We start from the raw sequence: 16509 nt of genomic DNA, 5'->3' as shown, positions 1-16509 counted from the left end.
TGTTGAGGGTACTGGACACAGTTATAACCTCCTTCCAAAGGAGGGATTATTTTTAACTCATTCACATTATGTGGCCGTCACTGGCTGGACCAAGCATTTATTGCCCATCCCTAATTGCCCCTTGAGAAGGTGGTGGTGAGCTGCCTTCTTGAATCGTCTGCAGTCCCTGTGGTGTAGGTACACCCACAGTGCTGTTCGGGAGGGAGTTCCAGGATTTTGACCCAGCGACAGTGAAGGAACGGTGATATATTTCCCAGTCAGGATGGTGAGTGACTTGGAGGGGAACCTCCAGGTGGTGGTGTTCCCAGGTATCTGCTGCCCTTGTCCTTCTAGATGGAAGTGGTCGTGGGTTTGGAAGGTGCTGCCTAAGGAACCTTGGTGCGTTACTGCAGTGCATCTTGTAGATGGATGTCGCTATAGCTCAGTTGGCCGGATGGATGGTTAGTGACTACAGGAACTGAATCGGCTAACAGCCCGTAGCCACTGAAGTTATTCATAAAGTCCCGCCTTCTCAAACTCACCCCTCGCCTGAGGTGTGGCAATCCTCAGGTTAAATCACCAGCAGTCAGCTCCCCCACTTCTAATGAGGGAGAACAGCACATGGTCATCTGGGACTATGGTGGCTTTGCCTTTACCTGTCGATGGTACACACGGCTGCCACGGTGTGTCACTGGTGGGAGGAGTGGATGTTTGTGGATGGAGTGTTAATCAAGTGGGGTTGTTTAGTCCTGGATGGTGTTGAGCTTCTTGAGTGTTGTTGGAGCTGCACCCATCCAGGCAAGTGGGGAGTATTCCATCACTCTCCTGACTTGTGCCTTGTAGATGGTGGACTCTTTAGGGAGTCAGGAGGTGAGTTACTCACTGCAGGATTCCCAGTCTCTGACCTGCCCTTGTAGCCACAGTATTTATTTGGCTGATCCAGCTCAGTTTCTAATCAGTGGTAACCCACAGGATGTTGACAGTGGGGGAATTCAGCGATGGTTACACCATTGAATGTCAAGGGAAGTTCATAGAGTCATAGAATGTACAGTGCAGAAGGAGGCCATTCGGCCCATCGAGTCTGCACTGACCACAATCCCACCCAGGCCCTATCCCCGTAACCCCACGTATTTACTCTTCTAATTTCCCTGACACTAAGGGGCAATTTAGCATGGCCAATCCACCTAACCCGCACATCTTTGGACTGTGGGAGGAAACCGGGGCACCCGGAGGAAACCCACGCAGACATGGGGAGAATGTGCAAACTCCACACAGACAGTGACCCAAGCCGGGAATCGAACCCGGATCCCTGGTGCTGTGAGGCAGCAGCGTTAACCACTGTGCCACCGTGTCACTGTGAGGCAGCAGCGTTAACCACTGTGCCACCGTGTCGCTGTGAGGCAGCAGCGTTAACCACTGTGCCACCGTGTCGCTGTGAGGCAGCAGTGTTAACCACTGTGTCACCGTGTCACTGTGAGGTAGCAGCGCTAACCACTGTGTCACCGTGTCGCTGTGAGGCAGCAGTGCTAACCACTGTGTCACCGTGTCGCTGTGAGGCAGCAGTGTTAACCACTGTGTCACCGTGTCACTGTGAGGTAGCAGCGCTAACCACTGTGTCACCGTGTCGCTGTGAGGCAGCAGTGTTAACCACTGTGTCACCGTGTCGCTGTGAGGCAGCAGCGTTAACCACTGTGTCACCGTGTCACTGTGAGGCAGCAGTGCTAACCACTGTGTCACCGTGTCGCTGTGAGGCAGCAGCGTTAACCACTGTGTCACCGTGTCACTGTGAGGCAGCAGCGCTAACCACTGTGTCACCGTGTCGCTGTGAGGCAGCAGCGTTAACCACTGTGTCACCGTGTCGCTGTGAGGCAGCAGTGCTAACCACTGTGCCACCGTGTCACTGTGAGGCAGCAGTGATAACCACTGTGTCACCGTGTCACTGTGAGGCAGCAGTGATAACCACTGTGTCACCGTGTCACTGTGAGGCAGCAGCGTTAACCACTGTGTCACCGTGTCGCTGTGAGGCAGCAGCGTTAACCACTGTGTCACCGTGTCACTGTGAGGCAGCAGCGTTAACCACTGTGTCACCGTGTCGCTGTGAGGCAGCAGTGTTAACCACTGTGTCACCGTGTCGCTGTGAGGCAGCAGTGATAACCACTGTGTCACCGTGTCACTGTGAGGCAGCAGTGATAACCACTGTGTCACCGTGTCACTGTGAGGCAGCAGCGTTAACCACTGTGTCACCGTGTCGCTGTGAGGCAGCAGCGTTAACCACTGTGTCACCGTGTCACTGTGAGGCAGCAGTGTTAACCACTGTGTCACCGTGTCGCTGTGAGGCAGCAGCGTTAAACACTGTGTCACCGTGTCACTGTGAGGCAGCAGCGTTAACCACTGTGTCACCGTGTCGCTGTGAGGCAGCAGCGTTAAACACTGTGTCACCGTGTCGCTGTGAGGCAGCAGCGTTAACCACTGTGTCACCGTGTCGCTGTGAGGCAGCAGCGTTAACCACTGTGTCACCGTGTCACTGTGAGGCAGCAGTGTTAACCACTGTGTCACCGTGTCGCTGTGAGGCAGCAGCGTTAAACACTGTGTCACCGTGTCGCTGTGAGGCAGCAGCGTTAACCACTGTGTCACCGTGTCGCTGTGAGGCAGCAGCGTTAAACACTGTGTCACCGTGTCGCTGTGAGGCAGCAGCGTTAACCACTGTGTCACCGTGTCGCTGTGAGGCAGCAGCGTTAAACACTGTGTCACCGTGTCGCTGTGAGGCAGCAGCGTTAACCACTGTGTCACCGTGTCACTGTGAGGCAGCAGTGTTAACCACTGTGTCACCGTGTCGCTGTGAGGCAGCAGCGTTAACCACTGTGTCACCGTGTCGCTGTGAGGCAGCAGCGTTAACCACTGTGTCACCGTGTCGCTGTGAGGCAGCAGCGTTAACCACTGTGTCACCGTGTCACTGTGAGGCAGCAGCGTTAACCACTGTGTCACCGTGTCACTGTGAGGCAGCAGTGATAACCACTGTGCCACCGTGTCACTGTGAGGCAGCAGCGTTAACCACTGTGTCACCGTGTCACTGTGAGGCAGCAGTGATAACCACTGTGCCACCGTGTCACTGTGAGACAGCAGTGTTAACCACTGTGTCACCGTGTCGCTGTGAGGCAGCAGCGTTAACCACTGTGTCACCGTGTCACTGTGAGGCAGCAGTGATAACCACTGTGCCACCGTGTCACTGTGAGACAGCAGTGTTAACCACTGTGTCACCGTGTCGCTGTGAGGCAGCAGCGCTAACCACTGTGTCACCGTGTCGCTGTGAGGCAGCAGTGTTAACCACTGTGTCACCGTGTCGCTGTGAGGCAGCAGTGTTAACCACTGTGTCACCGTGTCACTGTGAGGCAGCAGCGTTAACCACTGTGCCACCGTGTCGCTGTGAGACAGCAGCGCTAACCACTGTGTCACCGTGTCACTGTGAGGCAGCAGCGTTAACCACTGTGTCACCGTGTCGCTGTGAGGTAGCAGTGCTAACCACTGTGTCACCGTGTCGCTGTGAGGCAGCAGCGTTAACCACTGTGTCACCGTGTCACTGTGAGGCAGCAGTGCGAACCACTGTGTCACCGTGTCGCTGTGAGGCAGCAGTGTTAACCACTGTGCCACCGTGTCGCTGTGAGGCAGCAGCGTTAACCACTGTGTCACCGTGTCACTGTGAGGCAGCAGCGCTAACCACTGTGTCACCGTGTCACTGTGAGGCAGCAGCGTTAACCACTGTGCCACCGTGTCGCTGTGAGACAGCAGCGCTAACCACTGTGTCACCGTGTCACTGTGAGGCAGCAGCGTTAACCACTGTGTCACCGTGTCGCTGTGAGGTAGCAGTGCTAACCACTGTGCCACCGTGTCGCTGTGAGGCAGCAGCGTTAACCACTGTGTCACCGTGTCACTGTGAGGCAGCAGCGTTAACCACTGTGTCACCGTGTCGCTGTGAGGCAGCAGTGCTAACCACTGTGTCACCGTGTCGCTGTGAGGCAGCAGCGTTAACCACTGTGTCACCGTGTCACTGTGAGGCAGCAGTGCGAACCACTGTGTCACCGTGTCGCTGTGAGGCAGCAGTGTTAACCACTGTGCCACCGTGTCGCTGTGAGGCAGCAGCGTTAACCACTGTGCCACCGTGTCACTGTGAGGCAGCAGCGTTCACCACTGTGCCACCGTGTCGCTGTGAGGCAGCAGCGTTAACCACTGTGCCACCGTGTCACTGTGAGGCAGCAGCGTTCACCACTGTGCCACCGTGTCGCTGTGAGGCAGCAGCGTTAACCACTGTGCCACCGTGTCACTGTGAGGCAGCAGTGCTAACCACTGTGCCACCGTGTCACTGTGAGGCAGCAGCGTTAACCACTGTGTCACCGTGTCGCTGTGAGGCAGCAGTGTTAACCACTGTGCCACCGTGTCGCTGTGAGGCAGCAGCGTTAACCACTGTGCCACCGTGTCACTGTGAGGCAGCAGCGTTCACCACTGTGCCACCGTGTCGCTGTGAGGCAGCAGCGTTAACCACTGTGTCACCGTGTCACTGTGAGGCAGCAGTGCTAACCACTGTGCCACCGTGTCGCTGTGAGGCAGCAGCGTTAACCACTGTGTCACCGTGTCACTGTGAGGCAGCAGCGTTAACCACTGTGTCACCGTGTCACTGTGAGGCAGCAGCGTTAACCACTGTGTCACCGTGTCACTGTGAGACAGCAGTGTTAACCACTGTGCCACCGTGTCGCTGTGAGGCAGCAGCGTTAACCACTGTGCCACCGTGTCGCTGTGAGGCAGCAGCGTTAACCACTGTGTCACCGTGTCACTGTGAGGCAGCAGTGTTAACCCACTGTGCCACCGTGTTGCTGTGAGGCAGCAGCGTTAACCACTGTGCCACCGTGTCACTGTGAGGCAGCAGCGTTAACCACTGTGTCACCGTGTCACTGTGAGGCAGCAGCGTTAACCACTGTGTCACCGTGTCGCTGTGAGGCAGCAGTGATAACCACTGTGCCACCGTGTCACTGTGAGGCAGCAGTGTTAACCACTGTGCCACCGTGTCACTGTGAGGCAGCAGCGTTAACCACTGTGTCACCGTGTCACTGTGAGGCAGCAGCGTTAACCACTGTGTCACCGTGTCACTGTGAGGCAGCAGCGTTAACCACTGTGTCACCGTGTCGCTGTGAGGCAGCAGTGTTAACCACTGCGCCACCGTGTCGCTGTGAGGCAGCAGCGTTAACCACTGTGCCACCGTGTCGCTGTGAGGCAGCAGCGTTAACCACTGTGCCACCGTGTCACTGTGAGGCAGCAGTGTTAACCCACTGTGCCACCGTGTCGCTGTGAGGCAGCAGTGTTAACCACTGTGCCACCGTGTCGCTGTGAGGCAGCAGCGTTAACCACTGTGCCACCGTGTCGCTGTGAGGCAGCAGTGTTAACCACTGTGCCACCGTGTCGCTGTGAGGCGGCAGCGTTAACCACTGTGCCACCGTGTCGCTGTGAGGCAGCAGTGTTAACCACTGTGTCACCGTGTCGCTGTGAGGCAGCAGCGTTAACCACTGTGTCACCGTGTCGCTGTGAGGCAGCAGCGTTAACCCACTGTGTCACCGTGTCGCTGTGAGGCAGCAGCGTTAACCACTGTGCCACCGTGTCACTGTGAGGCAGCAGTGTTAACCACTGTGTCACCGTGTCGCTGTGAGGCAGCAGCGTTAACCACTGTGCCACCGTGTCACTGTGAGGCAGCAGTGCTAACCACTGTGCCACCGTGTCGCTGTGAGGCAGCAGCGTTAACCACTGTGTCACCGTGTCACTGTGAGGCAGCAGCGATAACCACTGTGCCACCGTGTCGCTGTGAGGCAGCAGCGTTAACCACTGTGTCACCGTGTCACTGTGAGGCAGCAGCGATAACCACTGTGCCACCGTGTCACTGTGAGGCAGCAGCGATAACCACTGTGCCACCGTGTCGCTGTGAGGCAGCAGCGTTAACCACTGTGTCACCGTGTCGCTGTGAGGCAGCAGCGTTAACCACTGTGCCACCGTGTCACTGTGAGGCAGCAGCGATAACCACTGTGCCACCGTGTCGCTGTGAGGCAGCAGCGTTAACCACTGTGTCACCGTGTCACTGTGAGGCAGCAGTGCTAACCACTGTGTCACCGTGTCGCTGTGAGGCAGCAGCGTTAACCACTGTGTCACCGTGTCACTGTGAGGCAGCAGTGATAACCACTGTGTCACCGTGTCATTGTGAGGCAGCAGTGTTAACCACTGTGTCACCGTGTCGCTGTGAGGCAGCAGTGCGAACCCACTGTGTCACCGTGTCGCTGTGAGGCAGCAGCGTTAACCACTGTGTCACCGTGTCACTGTGAGGCAGCAGTGATAACCACTGTGCCACCGTGTCATTGTGAGGCAGCAGTGTTAACCACTGTGTCACCGTGTCACTGTGAGGCAGCAGTGATAACCACTGTGCCACCGTGTCACTGTGAGGCAGCAGTGTTAACCCACTGTGTCACCGTGTCGCTGTGAGGCAGCAGCGTTAACCACTGTGTCACCGTGTCACTGTGAGGCAGCAGCGTTAACCACTGTGCCACCGTGCCGCTGTGAGGCAGCAGTGTTAACCACTGTGCCACCGTGTCACTGTGAGGCAGCAGAGTTAACCACTGTGCCACCGTGTCACTGTGAGGCAGCAGCGTTAACCACTGTGCCACCGTGTCACTGTGAGGCAGCAGAGTTAACCACTGTGTCACCGTGTCACTGTGAGGCAGCAGCGTTAACCACTGTGCCACCGTGTCGCTGTGAGGCAGCAGCGTTAACCACTGTGCCACCGTGTCGCTGTGAGGCAGCAGTGCGAACCACTGTGTCACCGTGTCGCTGTGAGGTAGCAGCGTTAACCACTGTGTCACCGTGTCGCTGTGAGGCAGCAGTGTTAACCACTGTGTCACCGTGTCACTGTGAGGCAGCAGTGCGAACCACTGTGTCACCGTGTCGCTGTGAGGTAGCAGCGTTAACCACTGTGTCACCGTGTCACTGTGAGGTAGCAGTGCTAACCACTGTGTCACCGTGTCGCTGTGAGACAGCAGTGCTAACCACTGTGTCACCGTGTCGCTGTGAGACAGCAGTGCGAACCACTGTGCCACCGTGTCGCTGTGAGACAGCAGTGCTAACCACTGTGTCACCGTGTCGCTGTGAGGCAGCAGTGCTAACCACTGTGTCACCGTGTCACTGTGAGGCAGCAGTGCTAACCACTGTGTCACCGTGTCACTGTGAGGCAGCAGTGCGAACCACTGTGTCACCGTGTCGCTGTGAGGCAGCAGTGTTAACCACTGTGTCACCGTGTCACTGTGAGGCAGCAGTGCTAACCACTGTGTCACCGTGTCACTGTGAGGCAGCAGTGCTAACCACTGTGTCACCGTGTCGCTGTGAGGCAGCAGCGTTAACCACTGTGTCACCGTGTCACTGTGAGGCAGCAGTGTTAACCACTGTGTCACCGTGTCACTGTGAGGCAGCAGCGTTAACCACTGTGCCACCGTGTCACTGTGAGGCAGCAGCGTTAACCACTGTGCCACCGTGTCGCTGTGAGGCAGCAGCGTTAACCACTGTGCCACCGTGTCGCTGTGAGGCAGCAGCGTTAACCACTGTGCCACCGTGTCACTGTGAGGCAGCAGTGTTAACCACTGTGCCACCGTGTCACTGTGAGGCAGCAGTGTTAACCACTGTGTCACCATGTCACTGTGAGGTAGCAGCGTTAACCACTGTGCCACCGTGTCGCTGTGAGGCAGCAGCGTTAACCACTGTGTCACCGTGTCACTGTGAGGCAGCAGCGTTAACCACTGTGTCACCGTGTCGCTGTGAGGCAGCAGTGTTAACCACTGTGTCACCGTGTCGCTGTGAGGCAGCAGCGTTAATCACTGTGTCACCGTGTCACTGTGAGGCAGCAGCGTTAATCACTGTGCCGCCGTGTCACTGTGAGGCAGCAATGTTAACCACTGTGTCACCGTGTCGCTGTGAGGCAGCAGTGTTAACCACTGTGCCACCGTGTCGCTGTGAGGCAGCAGTGCTAACCACTGTGCCACCGTGTCACTGTGAGGCAGCAGTGTTAACCACTGTGCCACCGTGTCGCTGTGAGGCAGCAGTGCTAACCACTGTGCCACCGTGTCACTGTGAGGCAGCAGCGTTAACCACTGTGTCACCGTGTCACTGTGAGGCAGCAGTGTTAACCAGTGTGCCACCGTGTCACTGTGAGGCAGCAGTGTTAACCCACTGTGTCACCGTGTCACTGTGAGGCAGCAGTGATAACCACTGTGTCACCGTGTCACTGTGAGGCAGCAGCGTTAATCACTGTGCCGCCGTGTCACTGTGAGGCAGCAATGTTAACCACTGTGCCACCGTGTCACTGTGAGGCAGCAGTGTTAACCCACTGTGCCACCGTGTCGCTGTGAGGCAGCAGTGCTAACCACTGTGCCACCGTGTCGCTGTGAGGCAGCAGTGCTAACCACTGTGCCACCGTGTCACTGTGAGGCAGCAGTGTTAACCACTGTGCCACCGTGTCGCTGTGAGGCAGCAGCGTTAACCACTGTGCCACCGTGTCACTGTGAGGCAGCAGCGTTAACCACTGTGTCACCGTGTCACTGTGAGGCAGCAGTGCGAACCACTGTGCCACCGTGTCGCTGTGAGGCAGCAGCGTTAACCACTGTGCCACCGTGTCGCTGTGAGGCAGCAGCGTTAACCACTGTGTCACCGTGTCACTGTGAGGCAGCAGCGTTAACCACTGTGCCACCGTGTCACTGTGAGGCAGCAGTGTTAACCACTGTGTCACCGTGTCGCTGTGAGGCAGCAGCGTTAACCACTGTGCCACCGTGTCACTGTGAGGCAGCAGTGTTAACCACTGTGTCACCGTGTCGCTGTGAGGCAGCAGCGTTAACCACTGTGCCACCGTGTCGCTGTGAGGCAGCAGTGCGAACCCACTGTGTCACCGTGTCACTGTGAGACAGCAGTGTTAACCACTGTGTCACCGTGTCGCTGTGAGGCAGCAGCGTTAACCACTGTGCCACCGTGTCACTGTGAGGCAGCAGTGTTAACCACTGTGTCACCGTGTCGCTGTGAGGCAGCAGCGTTAACCACTGTGCCACCGTGTCACTGTGAGGCAGCAGCGTTAACCACTGTGCCACCGTGTCACTGTGAGGCAGCAGTGCTAACCACTGTGCCACCGTGTCGCTGTGAGGCAGCAGCGTTAACCACTGTGTCACCGTGTCACTGTGAGGCAGCAGTGTTAACCACTGTGTCACCGTGTCACTGTGAGGCAGCAGCGTTAACCACTGTGTCACCGTGTCGCTGTGAGGCAGCAGTGTTAACCACTGTGTCACCGTGTCACTGTGAGGCAGCAGTGTTAACCACTGTGTCACCGTGTCACTGTGAGGCAGCAGCGTTAACCACTGTGCCACCGTGTCACTGTGAGGCAGCAGTGCTAACCACTGTGTCACCGTGTCGCTGTGAGGTAGCAGTGCTAACCACTGTGCCACCGTGTCACTGTGAGGCAGCAGCGTTAACCACTGTACCACCGTGTCGCTGTGAGGCAGCAGCGTTAACCACTGTGCCACCGTGTCACTGTGAGGCAGCAGTGTTAACCACTGTGCCACCGTGTTGCTGTGAGGCAGCAGCGTTAACCACTGTGCCACCGTGTCACTGTGAGGCAGCAGCGCTAACCACTGTGCCACCGTGTCACTGTGAGGCAGCAGTGTTAACCACTGTACCACCGTGTCGCTGTGAGACAGCAGTGCTAACCACTGTGCCACCGTGTTGCTGTGAGGCAGCAGCGTTAACCACTGTGCCACCGTGTCACTGTGAGGCAGCAGTGCTAACCACTGTGTCACCGTGTCACTGTGAGGCAGCAGCGTTAACCACTGTGCCACCGTGTCGCTGTGAGGCAGCAGCGTTAACCACTGTGCCACCGTGTCACTGTGAGGCAGCAGTGATAACCACTGTGCCACCGTGTCACTGTGAGGCAGCAGCGTTAACCACTGTGCCACCGTGTCGCTGTGAGGCAGCAGTGTTAACCACTGTGTCACCGTGTCACTGTGAGGCAGCAGTGATAACCACTGTGCCACCGTGTCGCTGTGAGGCAGCAGTGATAACCACTGTGCCACCGTGTCACTGTGAGGCAGCAGCGTTAACCACTGTGCCACCGTGTCACTGTGAGGCAGCAGCGTTAACCACTGTGTCACCGTGTCGCTGTGAGGCAGCAGTGATAACCACTGTGTCACCGTGTCGCTGTGAGGCAGCAGTGTTAACCACTGTGTCACCGTGTCGCTGTGAGGCAGCAGCGTTAACCACTGTGTCACCGTGTCACTGTGAGGTAGCAGCGTTAACCACTGTGCCACCGTGTCGCTGTGAGGCAGCAGCGTTAACCACTGTGTCACCGTGTCGCTGTGAGGCAGCAGTGATAACCACTGTGCCACCGTGTCACTGTGAGGCAGCAGCGTTAACCACTGTGCCACCGTGTCACTGTGAGGCAGCAGCGTTAACCACTGTGTCACCGTGTCGCTGTGAGGCAGCAGTGATAACCACTGTGTCACCGTGTCGCTGTGAGGCAGCAGTGTTAACCACTGTGTCACCGTGTCACTGTGAGGCAGCAGTGTTAACCACTGTGTCACCGTGTCGCTGTGAGGCAGCAGCGTTAACCACTGTGTCACCGTGTCACTGTGAGGTAGCAGCGTTAACCACTGTGCCACCGTGTCGCTGTGAGGCAGCAGCGTTAACCACTGTGTCACCGTGTCGCTGTGAGGCAGCAGCGTTAATCACTGTGCCGCCGTGTCACTGTGAGGCAGCAATGTTAACCACTGTGTCACCGTGTCGCTGTGAGGCAGCAGTGCTAACCACTGTGTCACCGTGTCACTGTGAGGCAGCAGCGTTAATCACTGTGCCGCCGTGTCACTGTGAGGCAGCAATGTTAACCACTGTGCCACCGTGTCACTGTGAGGCAGCAGTGTTAACCACTGTGCCACCGTGTCGCTGTGAGGCAGCAGTGCTAACCACTGTGCCACCGTGTCACTGTGAGGCAGCAGTGTTAACCACTGTGCCACCGTGTCGCTGTGAGGCAGCAGCGTTAACCACTGTGCCACCGTGTCACTGTGAGGCAGCAGCGTTAACCACTGTGTCACCGTGTCACTGTGAGGCAGCAGTGCTAACCACTGTGTCACCGTGTCGCTGTGAGGCAGCAGTGTTAACCACTGTGTCACCGTGTCACTGTGAGGCAGCAGTGTTAACCACTGTGCCACCGTGTCACTGTGAGGCAGCAGTGTTAACCACTGTGTCACCGTGTCACTGTGAGGCAGCAGTGCTAACCACTGTGCCACCGTGTTGCTGTGAGGCAGCAGCGTTAACCACTGTGCCACCGTGTCGCTGTGAGACAGCAGCGTTAACCACTGTGCCACCGTGTTGCTGTGAGGCAGCAGCGTTAACCACTGTGTCACCGTGTCGCTGTGAGGCAGCAGCGTTAACCACTGTGTCACCGTGTCGCTGTGAGGCAGCAGTGCGAACCACTGTGTCACCGTGTCACTGTGAGGCAGCAGCGTTAACCACTGTGTCACCGTGTCACTGTGAGGCAGCAGTGCGAACCACTGTGTCACCGTGTCACTGTGAGGCAGCAGCGCTAACCACTGTGTCACCGTGTCGCTGTGAGGCAGCAGTGCGAACCACTGTGTCACCGTGTCACTGTGAGGCAGCAGCGTTAACCACTGTGTCACCGTGTCACTGTGAGGCAGCAGTGCGAACCACTGTGTCACCGTGTCGCTGTGAGGCAGCAGTGCGAACCACTGTGTCACCGTGTCACTGTGAGGCAGCAGCGTTAACCACTGTGTCACCGTGTCACTGTGAGGCAGCAGCGTTAACCACTGTGTCACCGTGTCACTGTGAGGCAGCAGTGCGAACCACTGTGTCACCGTGTCGCTGTGAGGCAGCAGTGCTAACCACTGTGTCACCGTGTCGCTGTGAGGCAGCAGCGTTAACCACTGTGCCACCGTGTCACTGTGAGGCAGCAGTGTTAACCACTGTGCCACCGTGTCACTGTGAGGCAGCAGTGTTAACCACTGTGCCACCGTGTCACTGTGAGGCAGCAGTGTTAACCACTGTGTCACCGTGTCACTGTGAGGCAGCAGTGTTAACCACTGTGTCACCGTGTCACTGTGAGGCAGCAGTGTTAACCACTGTGCCACCGTGTCACTGTGAGGCAGCAGTGTTAACCACTGTGTCACCGTGTCGCTGTGAGGCAGCAGCGTTAACCACTGTGCCACCGTGTCGCTGTGAGGCAGCAGCGTTAACCACTGTGTCACCGTGTCACTGTGAGGCAGCAGCGTTAACCACTGTGCCACCGTGTCGCTGTGAGGCAGCAGCGTTAACCACTGTGCCACCGTGTCGCTGTGAGGCAGCAGCGTTAACCACTGTGCCACCGTGTCGCTGTGAGGCAGCAGCGTTAACCACTGTGTCACCGTGTCGCTGTGAGGCAGCAGTGCTAACCACTGTGTCACCGTGTCGCTGTGAGGCAGCAGTGTTAACCACTGTGTCACCGTGTCGCTGTGAGGCAGCAGTGTTAACCACTGTGCCACCGTGTCGCTGTGAGGCAGCAGTGCTAACCACTGTGTCACCGTGTCGCTGTGAGGCAGCAGTGTTAACCACTGTGCCACCGTGTTGCTGTGAGGCAGCAGCGTTAACCACTGTGCCACCGTGTCACTGTGAGGCAGCAGCGTTAACCACTGTGCCACCGTGTCACTGTGAGGCAGCAGTGTTAACCACTGTGTCACCGTGTCACTGTGAGGCAGCAGCGTTAACCACTGTGTCACCGTGTCACTGTGAGGCAGCAGCGTTAACCACTGTGCCACCGTGTCACTGTGAGGCAGCAGTGCGAACCACTGTGCCACCGTGTCACTGTGAGGCAGCAGTGCGAACCACTGTGCCACCGTGTCACTGTGAGGCAGCAGCGTTAACCACTGTGCCACCGTGCTGCTGTGAGGCAGCAGCGTTAACCACTGTGTCACCGTGTCACTGTGAGGCAGCAGCGTTAACCACTGTGCCACCGTGTCACTGTGAGGCAGCAGCGCTAACCACTGTGTCACCGTGTCGCTGTGAGGCAGCAGCGCTAACCACTGTGTCACCGTGTCACTGTGAGGCAGCAGCGTTAACCACTGTGCCACCGTGTCACTGTGAGGCAGCAGTGCGAACCACTGTGCCACCGTGTCGCTGTGAGGCAGCAGCGCTAACCACTGTGTCACCGTGTCACTGTGAGGCAGCAGTGCGAACCACTGTGCCACCGTGTCGCTGTGAGGCAGCAGCGTTAACCACTGTGTCACCGTGTCACTGTGAGGCAGCAGCGCTAACCACTGTGCCACCGTGTCACTGTGAGGCAGCAGCGTTAACCACTGTGCCACCGTGTCACTGTGAGGCAGCAGCGCTAACCACTGTGTCACCGTGTCACTGTGAGGCAGCAGCGCTAACCACTGTGTCACCGTGTCACTGTGAGGCAGCAGCGTTAACCACTGTGCCACCGTGTCACTGTGAGGCAGCAGTGTTAACCACTGTGTCACCGTGTCACTGTGAGGCAGCAGAGTTAACCACTGTGTCACCGTGTCGCTGTGAGGCAGCAGTGCGAACCACTGTGCCACCGTGTCACTGTGAGGCAGCAGAGTTAACCACTGTGCCACCGTGTCGCTGTGAGGCAGCAGCGTTAACCACTGTGCCACCGTGTCACTGTGAGGCAGCAGCGTTAACCACTGTGTCACCGTGTCGCTGTGAGGCAGCAGCGCTAACCACTGTGTCACCGTGTCGCTGTGAGGCAGCAGTGCTAAACACTGTGTCACCGTGTCACTGTGAGGCAGCAGCGTTAACCACTGTGTCACCGTGTCACTGTGAGGCAGCAGCGTTAACCACTGTGTCACCGTGTCACTGTGAGGCAGCAATGTTAACCACTGTGTCACCGTGTCGCTGTGAGGCAGCAGTGTTAACCACTGTGTCACCGTGTCACTGTGAGACAGCAATGTTAACCACTGTGTCACCGTGTCGCTGTGAGGCAGCAATGTTAACCACTGTGTCACCGTGTCGCTGTGAGGCAGCAGTGTTAACCACTGTGCCACCGTGTCGCTGTGAGGCAGCAGCGTTAACCACTGTGTCACCGTGTCACTGTGAGGCAGCAATGTTAACCACTGTGTCACCGTGTCGCTGTGAGGCAGCAGTGTTAACCACTGTGCCACCGTGTCGCTGTGAGGCAGCAGCGTTAACCACTGTGTCACCGTGTCACTGTGAGGCAGCAGCGTTAACCACTGTGTCACCGTGTCGCTGTGAGGCAGCAGTGTTAACCACTGTGCCACCGTGTCGCTGTGAGGCAGCAGCGTTAACCACTGTGTCACCGTGTCACTGTGAGGCAGCAGCGTTAACCACTGTGCCACCGTGTCACTGTGAGGCAGCAGAGTTAACCACTGTGTCACCGTGTCGCTGTGAGGCAGCAGCGTTAACCCACTGTGTCACCGTGTCACTGTGAGGCAGCAGCGTTAACCACTGTGTCACCGTGTCACTGTGAGGCAGCAGCGTTAACCATTGTGCCACCGTGTCGCTGTGAGGCAGCAGCGTTAACCACTGTGCCACCGTGTCACTGTGAGGCAGCAGCGCTAACCACTGTGTCACCGTGTCACTGTGAGGCAGCAGTGCGAACCACTGTGTCACCGTGTCACTGTGAGGCAGCAGAGTTAACCACTGTGTCACCGTGTCACTGTGAGGCAGCAGTGCGAACCACTGTGTCACCGTGTCACTGTGAGGCAGCAGTGTTAACCACTGTGCCACCGTGTCGCTGTGAGGCAGCAGTGCGAACCACTGTGTCACCGTGTCACTGTGAGGCAGCAGCGTTAACCACTGTGTCACCGTGTCGCTGTGAGGCAGCAGCGTTAACCACTGTGTCACCGTGTCACTGTGAGGTAGCAGCGTTAACCACTGTGCCACCGTGTCACTGTGAGGCAGCAGCGTTAACCACTGTGTCACCATGTCGCTGTGAGGCAGCAGCGTTAATCACTGTGCCACCGTGTCACTGTGAGGTAGCAGCGTTAACCACTGTGCCACCGTGTCACTGTGAGGCAGCAGCGTTAACCACTGTGTCACCGTGTCGCTGTGAGGCAGCAGCGTTAACCACTGTGTCACCGTGTCGCTGTGAGACAGCAGCGTTAACCACTGTGTCACCGTGTCACTGTGAGGCAGCAGCGTTAACCACTGTGTCACCGTGTCGCTGTGAGACAGCAGCGTTAACCACTGTGTCACCATGTCGCTGTGAGGCAGCAGCGTTAATCACTGTGCCGCCGTGTCACTGTGAGGCAGCAGTGCGAACCACTGTGTCACCGTGTCGCTGTGAGGCAGCAGCGTTAACCACTGTGTCACCGTGTCACTGTGAGGCAGCAGCGTTAACCACTGTGCCACCGTGTCGCTGTGAGGCAGCAGCGTTAACCACTGTGTCACCGTGTCGCTGTGAGGTAGCAGCGTTAACCACTGTGCCACCGTGTCGCTGTGAGGCAGCAGCGTTAACCACTGTGTCACCGTGTCGCTGTGAGGCAGCAGCGTTAATCACTGTGCCGCCGTGTCACTGTGAGGCAGCAATGTTAACCACTGTGTCACCGTGTCGCTGTGAGGCAGCAGCGTTAATCACTGTGCCGCCGTGTCACTGTGAGGCAGCAATGTTACCACTGTGCCACCGTGTCACTGTGAGGCAGCAGTGTTAACCACTGTGCCACCGTGTCGCTGTGAGGCAGCAGTGCTAACCACTGTGCCACCGTGTCACTGTGAGGCAGCAGTGTTAACCACTGTGCCACCGTGTCGCTGTGAGGCAGCAGCGTTAACCACTGTGCCACCGTGTCACTGTGAGGCAGCAGCGTTAACCACTGTGTCACCGTGTCACTGTGAGGCAGCAGTGCTAACCACTGTGTCACCGTGTCACTGTGAGGCAGCAGTGCTAACCACTGTGCCACCGTGTCACTGTGAGGCAGCAGCGTTAACCACTGTGTCACCGTGTCGCTGTGAGACAGCAGCGTTAACCACTGTGCCACCGTGTTGCTGTGAGGCAGCAGCGTTAACCACTGTGTCACCGTGTCGCTGTGAGGCAGCAGCGTTAACCACTGTGCCACCGTGTCGCTGTGAGGCAGCAGTGCTAACCACTGTGTCACCGTGTCGCTGTGAGGCAGCAGTGCGAACCACTGTGTCACCGTGTCACTGTGAGGCAGCAGCGTTAACCACTGTGTCACCGTGTCACTGTGAGGCAGCAGTGCGAACCACTGTGCCACCGTGTCGCTGTGAGGCAGCAGTGCTAACCACTGTGTCACCGTGTCGCTGTGAGGCAGCAGTGCGAACCACTGTGTCACCGTGTCACTGTGAGGCAGCAGCGTTAACCACTGTGTCACCGTGTCACTGTGAGGCAGCAGCGTTAACCACTGTGTCACCGTGTCACTGTGAGGCAGCAGCGTTAACCACTGTGTCACCGTGTCACTGTGAGGCAGCAGTGCTAACCACTGTGTCACCGTG

At 57.5% G+C, this 16509-nt stretch overlaps 1 protein-coding gene across 1 annotated transcript in view; it reads left to right on the top strand.

Annotated features, from left to right (window-relative positions):
• Positions 1-16509, top strand: part of LOC144486461 (A disintegrin and metalloproteinase with thrombospondin motifs 4-like) — a 100672-nt gene that overhangs the window by 65072 nt on the left and 19091 nt on the right. The gene's annotated exons all lie outside the window — the stretch shown is intronic.

This window comes from Mustelus asterias, unplaced genomic scaffold (genome assembly GCF_964213995.1).
Source record: "Mustelus asterias unplaced genomic scaffold, sMusAst1.hap1.1 HAP1_SCAFFOLD_348, whole genome shotgun sequence".
NCBI lineage: Eukaryota > Metazoa > Chordata > Chondrichthyes > Carcharhiniformes > Triakidae > Mustelus > Mustelus asterias.
This window is presented reverse-complemented; position numbering and strand designations above follow the sequence as displayed.